Raw genomic sequence first — 19,751 nt, 5'->3', positions numbered from 1 at the left:
TCTCTGCACCTCCCTGGCGCGCGCTCTCTCTCTTTCTCTCTCTCTCTCAAAATAAATAAACTTAAAAAAAAAAAGGAAATGAAAAGATGACCCACTAATGACTGAAAATATTTGCTAATCATACCTAATAAGGGACTTGTACATAGAACGTATGAAGGAACTCTTACAATTCAACAACGAACAAACAACCCAAATAAGTGGGTAAATAATGTGAATGGACATTTCTCCAAAGAAGGTATACAAAGGGCCAATGAGCACGTGAAAAGATGTTCAATATCATTAGCCATCAGGGAAATGCAAACCCAAACCACAATGAGATACCATTTCACACCCACTAACATGTAACAACATGAGTCGAGAGAAAGCAGGAAAAGTAGAACCCTTCATACACCACTGGGCAGAGCGTAAAATGTTGCAGCCATGTTGGAATAGCATAAATAGAATAGTAGCGTGAAGAATAAAGGAACAAAAAGAATAAAGAACTGCCTTATTCTGGCAGTTCCTCAAAAAGCTAAACATAGAGTTACCTGTGCAATTCCACTCCTAGGTACATGTGCAAATGAAAACATATGTCCATGTGAGGATGTGGAGAAAGAGGATCTCTTTTGCACTGCTGGTGGGAATGCAAACTGGTGCAGCCACTCTGGAAAACAGTATGGAGGTTCCTCAAAAAACTAAAAATAGAACTACCCTATGACCCAGCAGTTGCACTACTAGGTATTTATCCAAGGGATATAGGTGTGCTGTTTTGACAGGACACATGCACCCCCATGTTTATAGCAGCACTATTGACATAGCCAAAGTATGGAAAGAGCCCAAATGTCCATCGATGGACGAATGGATAAAGAAGATGTGGTATATATACATATACACACACACACACACACACACACATATATATACATACACAATGGAGTATTACTCAGCAATAACAAAGAATTAAATCTTGCCATTTGCAACTACATGGATAGAACTGGAGGGTATTATGCTAAGCGAAATTAGAGAAATGACTTCACTCCTATGAGGACTTTAAGAGACAAAACAGATGAACATAAGGGAAGGGAAGCAAAAATAATATAACAACAGGGAGGGGGACAAAACAGAAGAGACTCATAAATATGGAGAACAAACTGAGGGTTGCTGGAGGGGTTGTGGGAGGGGGGATAGGCTAAATGGGGAAGGGGCATTAAGGAATCTACTCCTGAAATCATTGTTGCACTATATGTGAACTAATTTGGATGTAAATTAAATAGATTAATTAAAAAAGAAAAAAGAAAACACATGTCCATGAAAAAGCCTGTACCCAAATGTTCATAGCATCATTCATTCATTATTCATAAGAGCCAAATGTTCATTAACTGATAAATGGATACGTAGCATGTGGTATATCCATACGATGGAATATTATTTGGCCATGAAAAGAAGGAAGTACTGATACATGCTACAGTGTGAATGGTATGTGAAAACATTATTAGGTAAGTAAAAAAATTCCGGACGCAAAAGGCCACATACTGAGTGATTATGTTAGTACGAAGTGTCCAGCAGGGTAAATTCACCGAAACAGAGTAGATAAGTGGTTTCCAGGGAGTGAAAAAATCTGGAATGGGTAGTAACTGCAGCGGTTACGGGTTCCTTTCTACGGTGACAAAAATGTTCTGGAATTAGTTTTATGGTAATAAATCTTTGTGAATGTTCTAAAAAAAAACCCAGTGAATTGTACGTTTTAAAAGCATGAATTTTGGGGCGTCTGGGTGGCTCAGTCGGTTGAGCGTCCGACTTCGGCTCAGGTCATGATCTCATGGTCTGTGAGTTCGAGCCCCGTGTCGGGCTCTGTGCTGACAGCTCAGAGCCTGGAGCCTGTTTCAGATTCTGTGTCTCCCTCTCTCTGACCCTCCCCCGTTCATGCTCTGTCTCTCTCTGTCTCAAAAATAAATAAACATTAAAAAAATTAAAAAATAAAATAAATAAAATAAAATAAAAGCATGAATTTTATGGTATGCGATGCCTATCTCAATAAAGTTGTTATTTCGAGAAATGCTAGAGGTTTGCTTTTATTGTCAATGCTATCTTCTGTTTGCTTCCAACTCATCATCCAACACAGTTCACAGGATTCTAGAAGTTTGCTTCCAAAGAGCCTCAACTTCTGTCTAATTTGGACTGGGATGGGGACGCCAGTGGAGGTGGAAATTGCCCTGGAGAAGGAGGCAAAGGATGGAGTTTAAATCATGATTCTCTCTTACCAGCTCATTGACCTTGGGAAAGTCGCCTTGCTTCTCGGAGCCTCAGGTTCTTATTCTGAGCATACAAAGGACCCTGGCCCTATGCACGTCCTAGGGTTGTGTCCGCAGATAACCCTGTAAATGAGAACGTTTACTAAATTGTAAGCATTACACAAATATCAGTCTTTGTGACTGGGGTCTCCATAGCTTCATGCCAGGATGGACCGAATGTGAGTGGAGATATTACCACCAATCCAGGTGACTTTAGTCTCCAACCCTAAAGAAGAACTGTAAGACCTCACATCTTACAGTTGTTGCCTTGGGCTGTGGGGAAACAACGGTGACCTTCTCCAGTGCCCAAGAAATTGCTGTTATTACTCTAAGTATTTAGTTAGATTATCTCCCTTTTAAGGATTCTCACTGGTCCAACCTATCGCTTTGCTTTTTTGCTCTTGTTGATTTCGGTGTTGATAGGCATTGTTTATCAAAGCACAGTTTTCTTGAGCTTTGGTCAAATGTTGATAGGCATGGATTAAACGTTTACGCAACGGAGTGATCTCCAAATGTTTCTGCAGGAGAAGCACGATGTGTAGCATAGATTTTAACGTCTGCCATATCGGGGTTTAAATTTTTTTTTTAATGTTTATTTTTGAGACAGAGAGAGACAGAGCATGAATGGGGGAAGGGCAGAGGGAGAGGGGGACACAGAATGGGAAGCAGGCTCCAGGCTCTGAGCCATCAGCCCAGAGCCTGACGCGGGGCTTGAACTCACGAACCGTGAGATCGTGACCTGAGCTGAAGTCGGACGCTCAACCGACTGAGCCACCCAGGCGCCCCTGCCATATCGGGGTTTAAATTGCAGCTACCACTTCCTAGCTGTGGGGCCTTGGGCAAATGATTACTGTGTGATGTCTCTGAGCCTCAGTGTCTTCGTCCGCCCACTAGAGGTTTCTACCTTTAGGGACAAGAGACAGTGTTTTGCACAAGGTCAAGCGCATAGTAAGAAGCTAATAGATCTAGTTATTGCTGGGCCTAGAGAATGAGTAATCAAGGTCAAATTATCAGCTGAGGGAAGAAGGTAGCAAGGCTGGCTTTGGGTAGAACTGAAAGAAAGAGGCTCTGACAGTTATTGATTGCCTACTCGGAGCCAAGTACTTTTCCATAGACTCTATCACTCAATCCCTATAACCCTGAAATATAGATGTTCATTCATATTTACGTATGACAAAACAGAGGCTCCAAGAGATTAAATAACTTGTGTAAGTCACACAGGTTATTAGATGTCCATTTTGGTGTGGAATCCAGGTTTGACTGCTTCCTAAGGCTGGGGTCCTCTTTTTTTTTTTTTTTTTTTACTCTGTGCGACCCCAGCCCACAGCCCCTGGTAGCCTTACCTCTTCCTGTCCATCTGGTCTCCTTCTGGCTGCACAAACACAGGCCTGCCCTTTGCCATGCGACTCTATCTGTCAAGGTCCCGTCCCCCTCTTCTCTCCGCCTCCAACTCTAGTCAGACTCCGGGTGCATGCCTCCAGGCTCAAGTGTTTCAGACAGGCTGAATCCGCGGGATGGCATCGTGTAGAGGTTACTCAAGGACTGGATACGGGGTCGGACCCAATGAGTGAAGGTCTCTGCCACCTTGTTCATCTTTCAAGAGTCAGCTCGGGGCACCTGGGTGGCGCAGTCGGTTGAGCGTCCGACTTCAGCCAGGTCACGATCTCGCGGTCCGTGAGTTCGAGCCCCGCGTCGGGCTCTGGGCTGATGGCTCAGAGCCTGGAGCCTGTTTCCGATTCTGTGTCTCCCTCTCTCTCTGCCCCTCCCCCGTTCATGCTCTGTCTCTCTCTGTCCCAAAAATAAATAAAAAACGTTGAAAAAAAAATTAAAAAAAAAAAAGAGTCAGCTCAAATGTCACCTGTAGCCCTCTTTGAATGATCTAGAAAGAATTAGTCCTTCTTTTCTTTGTTCTCCCATAATACCATATCCAGACCTCTGTCATACATTTACTATTATACTGAAAATATCTGCGTATTTGTCTGTCTCTCTTCTGGACTCATGGGCTCAGTAGAATCTCCAGCTTCAATGAAGAATTATTTAATACAGGTGTTTTTTTTTTTAATTTTTAAAAAAATTTTTGTGCCATCTATCCTCTGGCAGTTGATTAAGTTCATGAAGCCCTTCTCAGTTTTTAAATACATAAAAAGTGGGGGTGGGGGGCGCCTGGGTGGCTCAGTCGGTTCAGCGTCCGACTTTGGCTCAGGTCATGATCTCACGGTTCATGAGTTTGAGCCCCGCATCGGGCTCTATGCTGACGGCTTGGAGCCTGGAGCCTGCTTCAGATTCTGTGTCTCCCTTTCTCTCTGCTCCTTCCCTGCTCACATGCTGTCTCTCTCTCAAAAATAAATAAAGATGAAAAATAATAATAAATAAATATATAAAAGGAAATATACAGGATTACAAAGGAAGCCAATTATATTGAAATATGGTAATTGAAGTTTTAATAAATCAAATTTGGCTATAATAAGATATTATTTATTATCACATTAAATAACAAGATCTACTGGTGGGTCTAACGACTCATGATTTTCAAGTAGTGGTAAGCATAAATAATACCTCAAGACCCACAACAATTTAATAGAATGTATAAATATCTGTGCTGTTTTACAACCAAATCACGATTGTTGCAAATACTACTATGGTTTGTTCCTTACACTTATAAATGAAAAGGATGCTAAATATCAATTTCAGGTCTTGAAAATAAAGATGTAATTTCCTTCTCATCCTAATTAACGATCCCATGAATTCTACCCACACGCCTCCCCGATTGAACGAATCCTCTGGAAGTCCGAGGTGGTCAAGACTAACCTCCCTTCCCTGGGCTTCTGTAATATTTATAATTGTACTTAGCACATTGCGTTGCAAATACTGTGCTTCTCACCCACTTGGGCTGTAGACATCTTGAAGGGGAGGAACTGTCTTATTACAGGGAACAGATGATGAGGTTTGACTTACTGTTGAGTGATGAGAAGTTCAGCCCTGCAGCACAGTCTTCCCATTCTTTAGGGTACATCTCAGAACAGCCTCTTCTTTCAGATGCCCTTGAGTGCTCCTGGCTCCCTTGCTTTCTCTTCTAAGAAGTGTGCACCACTATGTTGGGACTCACGCTGGCATTGAATGAAATAAGTAATCCACAGTAATCTCTCCCCCAAATTTTCTATTTCATATAAATGCTTGTGAATCATATACCTGATAAGGGGCTTGTATCTAGGCTGCACAAAGAGCTCTTTCAAGTCAATAGTAAAAAGACAAATAACTCAATATAAAAGTGGGCAAAGAGGGGTGCCTGGGTGGCTCAGTCGGTTGAACGTCCGACTCTTGATTTTGGCTCGGGTCATGATCCCAGGGTCACGAGATGGAACACTGCATCGGGCTCCATGCTGAGTGTGGAGTCTGATTGGGATTCTCTCTCCCTCTTCCTCTGCCCCTCTCTCCCACTCACGCTCTCTCTCTGAAATTTAAAAAAAAAAAAAGTGGGCAAAGGATCTGAATAGATATTTCTCCCAAGAAAGTGTACAAATAGCCAAGAAAGCACATGAAAAGATGCTCAGCATCATCGCATTAGTCATCAGGGAAATGCAAAGCAAAACCATGATGAGCTATCACTTCCTATACAGTAGGTTGGCTGTAATAAAGAAGACTGATAATGACAAGTGTTACAGAAGACACGGAGAAATTGGAACTCACGTGACGCGGGTGGGAATGTAAAATGGGACCAATGTTTTTGAGGACAGATTGGCAGTGCCTTGAAAGGTTGAAACCTACAGTAGTTACATGACGAAGACATCCCATGCCTCTGTGTATAGCCAAGAGAAATGAAGACGTGTGTCTGTGCAAAAACGTGTGTGCGAACAGTCCTGGCGGCTTCATTCGTAACAGCTAAAAAGTGGAAACGATGAAAATGGAAGTGGAAACAATGATGAATGGACCAATAAAATACAGCATTTTACTACAATGGTTTATTATTCAGTAATAAAAAGGGAATGAAGTCCTGAGAGGTAAACCTTACAAACATTACCCTGAGTGAAAGAAGCCTGTCGAAAACAAAAACCCCAGGCAGCATAATTGTATGGCTCCATTTATACGAAATGTCTAAACAGATAAATTGATAGAGACAGAAAGTAGATTGCGAGGGGGATTGAGGAGAAATGGGGAGCAACTGGTAATGGGCACTGGGTTTATCTCTGGGGTGATAGGAAGGTTCTAAAATTGAGAATGATAATGGTTACACAACTCCCTAAGTATACTACAAACCATTGATTTATACACTTGAAACGGGTGAATTGCATAGTATAAGAATTACATCCCAATTGTGCTATTATATACAGTTTTGAAAAGACAAAGAGGAGAGAGAGCACAGTTTGTTCAGCAAAGGGAAGGAGGTCTGGCATGGCTGGATCATTCAGCACAGGCAGACACAGGTGAAGGAGTTTTGATGGGTCTGCATCTAAGGGCACTGAAAAGGTTAGCGACGGGTTTGAAGGACGGTATGACACGATCAGATTTAGAAGAATCTCCAAGGTGTTGAAGGAAGGCCACGAGTAACTACTGGAAGCAGGAATGAAGAGGCTTCGGGAGTACTGGCGGTGTTTTGTTTAGTGATCTGGGCTCTGACTACATGCGCACACTCTGCTTGTAAGGATTCAGCAAGCTGTATGATGTGTGTGCTTTTCTTTATATGATACTTCTGTAAAAAGTTTTTGGAATAGGAAACCTCATAGACTTTTCGATTGGATTAATGAAGACGTTTGCTACTTTCTTTTATTTTTTTAAATTTTTAAAAAAATCTTTATTTATTTTTGAGAGAGAGAGTGAGACAGTGCAAGCAGAGGAGGGGCAGAGAGAGAGGGAGACACAGAATCCGAAGCAGGCTCCAGGATCCAAGCTGTCAGCACAGAGCCCGACGTAGGGCTCGAACCCACAAACCACGAGATCATGACCTGAGCCGAAGTCGGACACTTAACCGACTGAGCCACCCAGGCGCCCCTGTTTGCCGCTTTCTAACAGAGCCTATTGATTCCACGCACCGACTCTAAATGGGTTACTAACAATGTGGTTTATAACTGCCAATTAATTCCGATTATCATCTGAACACTTTGGCACCAATGTATAATTCATTTGCTTACCCGAGGCTGGCCATGGGAGTGGTCTGTCCCATGTCTCATCGGTAAGGAGTACATTGTCTGTAGGGAATTTAAAATAAGATTAAGAGTCAGTTTGCTTTTTCATTATTACCCTCAGCTGGAAATTCTAAGCAGTATCAGTGATGAGAAATCTCTTCCCTTCCCCAGTAAAGAACATGCTAATCTAAAGTTGAAATAATTGGCACCATTCTCAGTGGGACAATGACGGGGGGGAGGGGGGGGAAGCAGCTACAATGTTACAGGTGTGCACATTGTATCAGAGAATGAATCCGCTCATGGGTGGAATATCAATCTCACTTAAACCTCACAGCTGCGTGGGATAGGTGTTATCATTCCCATTATACAGTTAAGAAAACCGAGGGCCCCAGCAGGCTAAGTGACCTGTGCAACTTCACTCCGCCGAGAGAAACGAGTGACGAGTGAGGCTGTCAGGCTAAGCCTTCTGACCCAAAGCTCACTTTCCCGTAGGCTATCCTGTCCTTTGGTACCAACTGGCCCCTGGAAGGCCCTTGAGATGTATTTGCCAAAAGGGTAAGTAGATGATGAATTGACCGTGATTTTAGTGAGTGCAAGGAGGTGGTTCATCTACCCAACAAAGACTTCTTACCCACGTTGGTTTAGATAAGAAAACTCTCCATGTGCTGTTTTCCTTCACATTGTAAGGGGCAGTCCCTTGGCACGTGTAGCTCCCATTTCTCTGGTTATTGGTTCATGTATATCGTCTAGATCTCACAACTGTTTTAAGCAGGTTTCATGATCTCTACTTTGCCACTGAGGAAGCTTCAACCTGAGCACTTAAGTGGTGCAGCCGTGGTCACGCAGCTAGTAAGCACGTAGGGCTTAACCTGGTGGTGAAGAACAGGGGCTCTGGGGTCCTGGGACACCAGAGTTGGCTCTACCCCGTTAGCAGCGTGACCCCGACAGCATTCACAAATTTCTGGGCCTCAGTTTTATCGCCCGTAAAAGTGGAATTATAACAGTGTTCACCTGGGAGGTTGCGTTTGCAACCCACATGCCCACAGGAGCCGGGGGGAGGGAGTTCTGTGTCCTTGGGTAGTCAGAGGGGTGGCAGCTGGGGAACTTGGGGAGCTTGGAGACTCTGCGTTGTTTTTCACCACTGGGAAGACACCTGAAATCTATTAGCCAATTGAATCTTGCCTATTCATTCACTGTCTTAAATATCATCACGTGAAAATTGGCTGACTGGTAGTTTTCCATGAGTTTAAATGTTGAACTGCCTGACAGTCATCTCTGAACTTGCCCTTGACGCCCCCCCAACCCTGCCCTGCCCCATTCTGTAGAGAGCTCAAGACTTCTGACTGCTGCCTCTGTTCCATAATGTCCAATCGGTCACGCGGGAACCTCTCGCATTGAAGTCTCCTTGAAGTTATTAATAACTAGGCAACGTATTCCGTAAGGGCACACCATACGTAGGCGGTAGAGCCCAGGTTCAAGTCCGGGTCTGTCAAGCTCTGATTTCCGTGACGGTTCTTCTACACCTGTATGTCCTTAACTAAGGTCTCCGCACCTCTGTGATACCAATGGAGAAAATGGTTTGTTCATTGGTCAGATGTTTATTACGCATCTGCTGTGATATAGGCAATAGTCGAGATCAGGTATTGTTAGACTTCTCTAGAAAATTTGAGACAGTAAACGTTTCCGGCTTCATGGGCTATCCGGTCACGGTCACGATGATTCAACTCTGCCATTGTCATGCGAAAGCAGTTGTAGACAACACAAGGCTGTCTTCTAATAAAACCTTATTTACAGAAGCAGTCTGTGGGCCGGATTTGGCCCATGAGCTGCCCCCCAGCTCTAGGCACTGGGATTATAGTGGCAAAAAGGAAACTTACAAAAATGCTTCTGTGTGGACCTTATGTTCTAGAGAGGGGAAACACTTGTGTATCCTGGCCTGTTTGTCGTGTAAAAACTGTCATAGAGTCTTGGAGGTTCCGAGACCCTAAGGGGAATGTGGTTCAGTGCTCTCTGCATGGGCAGCCCCCCTTGGACCTCTCCTGGTGGGTGGTCCTGCCTTCCGTGTGAGCGCAATGGTCCTTCCTTGCGCTCTCTCCCCTGTCCCTCTCCCTGTCCCTTCCAGGGGCCCTGCTTATCTGCCTCCTGCCAATCTGACCCATTCATCCCTTCAGGCAAAACCCTCACAGGCCCTTTAACTGCTTCGCATGTGAGAAATAACTTAAAGGTGAGGTGGGGAGCTCTGTCCCCAGCACCCAGGCTGAATCACTAGGATGCCATGCTGGTTAGCTACCAAGATGGTCACCATAGTTATATGCAAACAATGAGAAACAGTGAAGCCATTTCTCAAAGAGAGAGAGAGAGAGAGAGCCAGCCAGGTGCTGAGACCGAACAGCGGGGACTGCAGTCAGGAAGGCTGGTTCCTGTCTCTCTCCCACTCCGTGACCTCGGGCAAGTAAGTCATTTCCCCTCCCTGGGTCTAAGCTTCCTCAGGTGCAACACGGAACCTGGCTGAGGCCCTCTGAGCAGTGGTAATTCTAGAATTCTTTAACAGATGGCTCTCAATACACCTGTTGCCACCTCACTGCTGGGGATGTCCTAGGGGGTCCCTAGCCCAGACGGCACCTCTCTTCCAGTAGCAGTCCACAGGATCTGCCGCCATGTCCACTCTATATTCAGCTCCATTATTCTGCTCAAGAATTGCTTTGTGTTCACCAAGTCTGCGTTGACGTCTGATATGTTATCTGCGACTACCAGTGGCTTACGTCAATTAAGCTTTTTTCTTTCGTGCCACGTCTGTGAGCAGAATGTTGTTTCAGGGACTCAGATCAGCAGTTTGTAAACTCACAATGCTAAACCCGACCCCTCTCGGAGCGCCTGGGTGGCTCAGTTAAGAGTCAATTGGCTCTGGTCATGATCTCGCGGTCCGTGAGTTCGAGCCCCGCGTCGGGCTCTGTGCTGACAGCTCAGAGCCTGGAGCCTGCTTTGGATTCTGTGCCTCCCTCTCTCTCTTTGCCCTTCCCCTGCTCACACTCCGTCTCTCTCTCTCTCTCTGTCTCAAAAATAAATAAACATTAAAAAATTTTTTTTCATAAATAAATAAATAAACCTAACCTCTCTCCTGCTGTCCCTGCTGCTTGGCTCCCAAGAGGGTCACTAATGCTATTGGCTTCCTTCTACAGGGACCAGTGGGCCCCCAGGTGGCTTAAGGCTCTCCTTCTATCCTGGAGTCCAGGGCTCAGCCACAGAGCAAGATGTCCCCGGTTCCTGGCATCTGGACCTTTGGGAGTTAAACTGTCATCTGTCTCTCTGTTCCATCAAGAAGCACAGCAGCCCTTGAGTTTAAATAGCAACCACAAGGGGCGCCTGGGTGGCGCAGTTGGTTAAGCGTCCGACTTCAGCTCAGGTCACGATCTCGCGGTCCGTGAGTTCGAGCCCTGCGTCGGGCTCTGAGCTGATGGCTCGGAGCCTGGAGCCTGTTTCCGATTCTGTGTCTCCCTCTCTCTCTGCCCCTCCCCCGTTCATGCTCTGTCTCTCTCTGTCTCAAAAATAAATAAACGTTTAAAAAAAATAAATAGCAACCACAAAAACAAAACCGAGGGCTCTTAGTAAGGTTTCTGGAGCTCAGCAGGTGATATCCAAATTCTGGGAAATGCTATAAAACGGGTCCATTTCCCTTCCTGGGAAAAGCTGCTTCCGGCGATCGGCATAAAGAGAACATATGTGGCGTAGAGGGTTTGGGTAAACAAACCTGCTAGATGAGTGAGCCATCCATCCATCCATCCATTGTCATGAGGTTGCGTCACGGAGACCAAGTGAGCACCCGAGTTAGGGGCTGCTGGTGGGAAATTCTAGTTTGACTGGAAAATACACCTGGTGAGGAAAGAGAGAGTACTACTTAGATCAGCAGCATATCTGTTATGTCTTCAGGGAACAATTATTTATTCTTTCTAAGCCTCTTATAATTATTTCCAGAAGAGTCAGTAAATCCTAGTAAAGTGCTTGGGTTCTGGAGTTGGACCACTGTGGGTTTTTCTCGTGGCCCTGTTGTTTCCTCACCGGGTGCCCTGGGCCAGGATTCCTAATCTCTCAAAGCCTCTGTTTTCTTCTCTAGAGACGGGATGATACTACCTACCTCCTCAGAACTGATGATTAAGGGATATAACACACATCACAGTCGTCAATATATTGCTGTTAATATCGTTCTTTTTACTCGTTGTTGCAAAATATTAACCCAGTTGCTGACCCTATCACAAACCTTCAATAAATGTCGTATGATTAAGTTAGAAACTATGGGTGAGATGGTCCAATTATTGCTTACAAAATCCCCAGTGAGAGATAAAAGATGCATTTGCTGGACTTCCATCATTCAACAAACCTCTGGGTTACCTCTGGTGCTTCTGGAAGTTCAGAGCCTCAGAAGACATGTCAAGCTTAGAATTCGATAGAGAACGTTCATGCAGAAGGAATCACAGAGATCGTATACCGGGTTAACCCACAGAGAGAGCAGCTACCCGTTCAAGGTCATTCGGCAGGTTAATGGTGGAGCTGGGATTAGGCACCATTGTGCTGACTCCGTCAAGCGCACATGCTCTCACTGTTGATCTACACCCGTCCTCACTGAGTGCCTGGGCCGTGTGACTGAAGCCACTCAGGCTATTGGCACCAAAGTCACGGTGACTTTTGTGCGTTGGAAGTCAGGTCCAGAACAGACAGGAGGGAGCTGGGGCAGGATGGCAGGTGGCTCAGGAAAGGGGAGAGGCGGGTCTGTAGGCCTTTCTCAACGTGAGCCCCCAACCCCATTCCCCACATCCTACCCTGGGCCCTCCCTCCTCCCACGGCACCTGCTTCCACGTACAGATGTCTGGGGACCTCAGAATCCTGACTTGTTGGACCCATATGCTGTATATTTCCCTTCATGGGAGAACGAAGTCCCAAGAAATTGCCAGAAAATCACTTTAAGGGCAGCTTCAAAACTTTGATCGACTCTATTAGCTTTGCACCTTTGGCCTTAAACACTTTTAACTCTATCCTAGTGAGCTGTCCCTTCACCCTCTCTCAACCAGTCATCTTCCCTGGAAATCCATGTGTACCTAGAGATTCTTTGCCAGCATTTTCTAGTTCTCAAGGCACCTTCTAACCTCCCCCAGCTCCTCCTGGGCGGTCCCACTCCGTAGGGGTCTTATCACTAGGTGCCGCTGTAGGGTGATTAACTACCACCCCCCTCTCTCTTCCAAGACTTCTGCTACCCCGCTAAGGCTGACCCAGATGGGCCTGAGGACAGCTTGCCAGGAGCAAGGGCCACCAAGAAAGAGGCTGCTGAATCTGGGGCTGAGTTTTCTGGAACGGGAATCAGTTATTCCTGACAAAGTGCTGCTAGAGAAGCAGGTCTCTTTTGTTGACTATCCAGCTTTGCGAGCAGTACCGTCCCCCTTTTATGTATGAATTCTAGTGTTCGTCACTCAAGGCTTAAGAAAGAGGTTTTTTTTCCACAGCTTTCCAGACAGGTCTTTTTTTCCCCTCCTATGTATTTTTCCAACAGGTATTGAGAGACTTTGGTGTGAGCAGAGGCCACAGAGACTGGGAAGTACAGCTCTGCCCTGAAGATCTCTTACACCTGCTCCCTCCCAAGCAAACAGATGAACTCCAGACAACGGACAAGTAAAGGGACAGTTGTGTGTAGGGGGCATTGTGGGGGACCCCACAAGCGCACCAGGCTCACCCGGGCCCGGGGGTAATGGCTTAAAGAACGCGGTGAGTGGAGGAAGGGGAGCACAGGAAGCAAAAGGGCCAGACAGCCCGTGGAGGATGTGCAGGGACCGGCCTGGGCTTGGCAGCGCTGGGAGTGAGGCCAGAGCAGGACGCCAGGAGGAGGCTGACACCGGGCAGGTCTTAGAGAGCCCAGTCAGCTACTCCGAGACAGAAGCCACACTGGTTTATTTACACTGTGATTTTTTAAAATATAATTTAAGTACTTATTTTAAAATATTTACTTTAATAATCTAAAATACTTAGTTAAAAACTTTAATTTAGGGGCGCCTGGGTGGCTCAGTCAGTTAAGTGTCCGACTTCGGCTCAGGTTCGTGAGTTCGAGCCCTGTGTTGGGCTCTGATAGGTCAGAGCCTGGAGCCTGGAGCCTGCTTTGGATTCTGTGTCTCCCTCTCTCTCTGTCCACCCCCCCCCCTTCACACTCTGTCTTTCCCTTCTCTCTCAAAAATAAACAAATTTTTAAAAACTGTAAAAATTGTATTTTAAAATAAAGCCAATGCATGCATACAGGAAAAGAAAGAAAAATTTCAAATAGGAAAGCGTAAAATGAATCGAAAATTCTCTCATCTTGCCTACTTCCCTTCCCTGATCCTTCTCCCGAAGGGAATTATAAAGGTATCCTTTATAATTAGAATTATAAAGGTATCCTTGGAAGGATAAAGGTATCTTTCCAAGAAAAAGTATATATACACTATAATATTTGAATAATATATATGCATATGCTCTCTTAATTATACCAATGATTTTGCGTAACATTTATTCTGTACTTTGACGTTTTTAGGTGGATTTTTGTCACCTTATGTATTAGAAATCTTCCTGAATCCAAAGTAAGATACTGGTTTTAACAACTATCGATTTCTCCAATCATTTATTTAAAGTCTACCCTGGGGGTGCCTGGCTGACTCATTTGGGGGAAAGTGCGACTTTGACCTTAGGGTTGTGAGTTCAAGCCCCACGGGGGGGGGGTATAGAGGTTGCCTAAAAATAAAATCTTTGGGGCACCTAGGTGACCTGGGTGGCTCAGTGGGGCGAGTGGCCAACTCTTGATGTGAGCTCAAGTTGTGAGATCAAGCCCTGTGTCAGGCTGAGCGTGGAACCTGCTTGGGGTTCTCTCTCTCCCTCTCCCTCTGCCTCTCTCTCTCTCTCTTTCAAATATACACAAATAAACATTAAAAAAAATAAAATCTTTTTAAAAACTTAAAAAAAAAAGAAGTCGACCCTGTTGGGGGACATTTAGGCTGTTTTCAGTTTTTATCTGAAACATTGCTACAGTGAACATTTTGGTTGTGTCCATTCTCCAAATATGTATTGACCATCTCTGTATGCTGGGCACCGTTCTAGAAACCCAGAATATGCTAGTGACATATACTGACGTCCTCTTGTGAGGATATCAAGAAAGTAAAGGGGAGGGGCGCCTGGGTGGCGCAGTCGGTTAAGCGTCCGACTTCAGCCAGGTCACGATCTCGCGGTCCGGGAGTTCGAGCCCCGCGTCAGGCTCTGGGCTGATGGCTCAGAGCCTGGAGCCTGTTTCCGATTCTGTGTCTCCCTCTCTCTCTGCCCCTCCCCCGTTCATGCTCTGTCTCTCTCTGTCCCAAAAATAAATAAACGTTGAAAAAAAAAAACAAAAACAAAGAAAGTAAAGGGGGAAGTTGCTGGGCTAAAGGAAATGTGCAGTTTTAGTTTTGATAACTATTTTCAGAATACCTGCTGAAAAGACCACAGAAATCAGGACGCCCTCCGAGAGCCTATGCAAACTGTTCGCTTTCCCGTCCTGGTGGACACTGATTGGATATTACCAAACCTCAAAAATATTGCCAGTCTGATAACCAAAAAATGCCTGGCTACTTTGGCACAGTTAGGGGTGAAACTGATCATCTTCCCTGGCTTATTGACAACTTGTATTTTTTTTTTTTTTCTGTGAACTGCACGCTCCTGCTTATTTGACCTTTTTCCATCCAACGATTGTCTTCCTACAGATTTGCACTTGTCCCTCGTAAACGAAGGAAAGTAGTCCCTTGTCCCGTACCGCAAATATCTTTCTCAGGCAACCTTTTGTCTTTCTGGTATTTTTTCGCACTCCTTCCCGGCAGAGTTCAAGTTGAGTCTTGAAAGATGAGTAATAATAATGATTACCGACTCCTGTCTAGTGCTTCAGTGCTGAACATGCTTCTAAGCTCTTACTATGTATTCCCTCATTTCATTCATACAGGCGCAATGCTTATTATCCCCTTTTTCGGATGAGGAAACAGAGGCACAGAGTTAAACTTGCCCAGGGCCTCGTGGCTGCTGAGGGGCAAAGACGGGATTCAAACTCATGAAGAGCTGTTTGCCAGGTGGCCTGGGAGAGTTAGCAGAGGCAAGGAGGTGTGAGGCAACCCAAAATATCAGGGGAGTTCCAAGAAAATGTGTTTTGCATAAAGGTAGGCTGCTCGTGAAGTAAAGGAGGGAGACGAGCCAGGAGAGGCCCCGGGGCCGACCACGTGCCTTCATGGGGTGTTTTGTTTCCTGACCTGGGGCAGAGTCTCCTTGACCTCAGAGTCCATGTCCAGACCTGATATTATTCAGCACTGTGCACATGTCCAGGCAGGTGGGGGACAATGGAGATGCCCATCACTGTGAATGTGCCAGGCCTGTATGAGGTGAGGTCGTTTATAGGCCTTAGCTTAGGACTCAATAAGCCTTTGTGGGGTCACTGATTTAGGTCCTGGCAGTCCAGCCTTGGGTGGCCAGGCCTTGCCTGTGTGCTCCGTTCTGTGGGTCTCTGCCTTGTGGGCATTGGCCGCAATTGCTTCTCTAGTCCTGCCATCACATAGCGCATGTCACGGAGGTTCCCTGCTCTCCGCAGACTCTGAGGAAAACAGGACCCCAAGTAAGTCTATGCCAAAAGGTCACAGAATCCCTCTAAAAGTTGATATAAAGGATCGTGGATGATCTTCCCTCCTGTCATTAACGTGTTTGTGTCCTTCCAACACGTAAGTGGCAGGTGTGATGGACAAAAGATTCTGGAACAACCAAATGTCCATTCAGTTCCTTTCTCACAGTGCTCTGCTCACTTCCGACTTGGCAGGGCTTGGCGGCCTTCCCCATAGGCTTCTCATTGTTGGCACAGGAAGCGCAGAAACACTGGCTTCAGAAGCACTATGGTAAGGGAGAAAGAGTCCTGGAGAAGGAGCCTAATGTTGCAATATCGCAACATCTTCCAGTCCTAGGGATGGCAGACCCTGCCCCTCCTGCCCCGTGCCCCTGTGCCCATGGCAGACTTTGCTAATCAATCGTGCAGTCCTGCCTTCTGAACTTGGATGTCGCCTCAGACTCCTTCTCAAAATGGTGGCCCCAGGGAGCATTCCCCATTAATCGCGCTCGGCTCTACAAATGAAACACATTCGCGATCCCCAACCCAATGGCCTAAAGCAGCAGTTAGGGAGTCAACCCAAAGCTGGGTTTAAATTCTGGCTGCGTGACCCTGAGCAACTGACTCTGCCTCTCTGGGCCACCAATCCTCCCTCCTAACACTCCCACAGAGTGCGTGAAAAGTCACATGGGGGTGGTGTGCCTTGAAAGCTCCTTGAAAACCGCCAAGTCCAGTTCTAGGGGCAGGTCTGAGAAGTCACTTAAAACCTCTGGACTGCTCCCAATTTGCTTCCATGGAAAATCAGAGGAAACGATTAGACCATCTCTGAAGTCCTTTCCAGCTCACTCAGTGGGACTGAGCTGTTTCCCTCTCACTCATTGACTGATTCCTTCGAAGACTTTTTCCCGACTGCTACTTTGGGCTGGGCAGGCACTGTTCTAGGCTCTGGGGCAAAGGCCCTGTCTTCTAGAAGCTTACATTCTAGCAGGTGGAAGGGCCATAGAGAAAAATAGAAGTGGGTGACTGGAGAGGGAGAGCCCAGGGCAGAGCCCTGGGCTGCTGATCCTGAGACGAGAAAGTAACTACGTTGAGAGAGAGCCGAGGCCGGGGGGTCTGCCCTTGGCCCAATCAAAACACTTGGGAATTATAAGATTGCATAATTCTCCCACCCGATCTATCAGGGAGTCAGAACTTCTCTGAAGAGGGCCTCGGGTGGCCCTGTTAACTCAGAATCGGAGATAGCCGCACCATTTCCTTTGTAGACTCTTCTTCGAGACGGGGGAGTCTACCAGACCTCCACCTGTGCAGCCAGGGGCTTTTGCTCATTCACTGCCACTCGCAGGCAAAGAGACTACAGCTCCTTGGCTGGGGGAGGGGGGAGCAGAGCCTCTTTGGGTTCATCCCGCTGGCCCTCCCCTTAGTTGGCCAAGCATCACTCTGAGCCCCGGGCATTCCACGTGCTGTCTTCTTCAGACGCTGTCTCAGTGTCGGCAAGATGGTTTTCTCCCCCTTCCTCACCCACCCATATCAGTAACTTAGTGCACTGTTCTTTCTAAGCTAGCAAGATGTTCTGCTACCGAGAAGTAGCAGTCCGTAAGAAGAGACGGGATGGAGGGCAGGAGGACCCGGCTACAGAGCCAGTTGGGCCATGCTCGTGTGTTGCACACTCCAAGGGGCTCACCCTGTAACACGCATTCTATTCACACAGCTTCCCCCGGAGTTGGGTCTCAAGGTGGCCCTGGGGTGACCTTTTGAGAATATGAAGGAATGAAAAGATACGGGCGGGAGAAAACTTCTTCCTTTCATAATATAATTACCCCAATTTTCTTAAGGTGTGTGTGTGTGTGTGTGTGTGTGTGTGTTGGGGAGTAGGCAATTGGGGTGGGGGAATGCTCAGACCCTGAACCCATTTGTACGAAAAAACTTTTCAAGGAAAGAAGTGGGAAGGACCCTACTTGATCGTAATATCAAGGCTTACAGGAAAGAAGAGAGAGGATGAGAATTATGGTTTCCAGTTTAGGAGTCTGGATGATGTGAGGCAGTCACCTGAGGGCACCGCAGACAACAGGAGACTGCAAAGCACTTCCCTGGCTGTGGGCAGCTGTCAGAAAGCCTCGGAGGGCCCCCCCCAGTCCCCCCCACCGCAAGCAGTTGCCAGGAAGGACTTCCGAGCCTGGCAAGAGGGCGCTAAAAAGGCCACCAGGATGATCAAACCACAAATAACCAAAGTGAGGGAGAAAAGAGAAGGCACCAGATTTTCATCCGAACTGGTGAGCGTCCTGAGGGAGCCCCGGACTGCTGGAAGTGAGGGCATTGCAAGCAGGCTGAGGTCAAGCAGGGTCAAAGGACAAAGTTCAGATGCAAGAGGGAAAAGAGTTAGCATGGATGGGTTCATAACAGGGCTCTGTATTTTCTATTCATTGAGCGTCGAGCCTATGCCAGGAATCATTTGAAGCAACTTTTGGTTATCTCACTAAATTTCTACGTTAGTTCTGTGAAGCTATTATCCTCATTTTAACAGATTAGAAAATAAAGGCACAGGTGGCTTAAGCAGCTTACCCAGGGCTTCTCAGCTCATAAAGCTTGTGCTCATTAAACACTGGATCATTGAATGGATAAAAGAATGAAAGGGGTTCAGGGGCGCCTGGGTGGCTCAGTCGGTTAAGCGTCCGAGTTCAGCTCAGGTCATGATTTCACGGTCCGTGGGTTCGAGCCCCGCGTCGGGCTCTGTGCTCACAGCTCAGAGCCTGGAGCCTGTTTCAGATTCTGTGTCTCCCTCTTTCTCTGACCCTCCCCTGTTCATGCTCTCTGTCTCAAAAATAAATAAATGTTAAAAAAATTAAAAAAATATATTTAAAGAATGAGAGGGGTTCCTGGGTGGTTCAGTTGGTTAAGCCTCTGACTTCGGCTCAGATCACGATCTCGTGGTGAGTTCGAGTCTTGCATGGACTTCTGTGCTGACAGCTGGGAACCTGGACCCTGCTTAGGATTCTGTCTGTCTGTCTGTCTGTCTCTCTCTCAGAAATAAACATTTAAAACAATTTAAAAAAGAATGAGAAACGAATTTCTCTTCCTCTTGAAATAGTTTAAGAAGGTACTAGACCCTTGGAAATGGCTCGTCTGTCATTTGTTCATCATGGTATTTGGCAAGATCTCATGAACTCTTAAAAATAATGGCAGGCACTGAAGGTGAGGGAGGGTGTAGCTGGTGGGATTTGTTAACCAATGAATGTGCCCCAAAACAGGCCTCCCATGGCATTTTCTATTCATGCCTCTATTTGGCCAAATGTTCTTTTAATTTCTGACTCAGAATGACCCAGGCTGGGAGAGTGGACGGGGCATTGAATGACAGAATGAGAATTCCCAGAAGTGTTGGGACGATCAACTAAATGAACAGGGTGAAACTGAACAAGGTTAAAAGTAAAGCCTTGCCCCTGAGGCTCAAAAAGTTAACTGCCCTGTGATGACCTGGGGGGTAGACTCAGCAGAAGCTTTGACGAGGCCCTTAGGATAGAAGCCGACTCCACACTCAGTCTGAGTTGTCAAAGGAACGTGACTCCTTAAGACCTGAAGGAAATCTGAGGTCTCGTTGACACATGTATAGTAGCCGAGTAGGAGGTCCTGTAGTATTTCACGCTGGTTGGACCCCATTTGGAGCAGTTTGGTTTTAAGCACATTCTAAGAGGGCCACTGAGCATGCCCAGAGAAAAGCATTTTGGGAAACCTCCACAAACCATTTTACAC

At 46.3% G+C, this 19,751-nt stretch overlaps 1 long non-coding RNA gene across 1 annotated transcript in view; it reads right to left on the bottom strand.

Annotated features, from left to right (window-relative positions):
• Window positions 1-583: 583 nt before the first annotated feature.
• Window positions 584-19,751, bottom strand: part of LOC123379017 — a 60,842-nt gene continuing 41,674 nt past the window's right edge. The window contains exons 4-8 of the long non-coding RNA XR_006582919.1: window positions 11,139-11,260; window positions 7,397-7,453; window positions 5,226-5,377; window positions 2,241-2,354; window positions 584-643 (exon numbers count right to left, since the gene is read on the bottom strand). This is a non-coding gene — a long non-coding RNA (uncharacterized LOC123379017). The remainder of the gene's footprint in view (window positions 644-2,240; window positions 2,355-5,225; window positions 5,378-7,396; window positions 7,454-11,138; window positions 11,261-19,751) is intronic.

Source organism: Felis catus, chromosome C1 (genome assembly GCF_018350175.1).
Source record: "Felis catus isolate Fca126 chromosome C1, F.catus_Fca126_mat1.0, whole genome shotgun sequence".
Classification (NCBI taxonomy): Eukaryota; Metazoa; Chordata; class Mammalia; order Carnivora; family Felidae; genus Felis; species Felis catus.
Note: the sequence above shows the minus strand (reverse complement) of the source record. Positions and strands in the feature narration are given on the sequence as shown.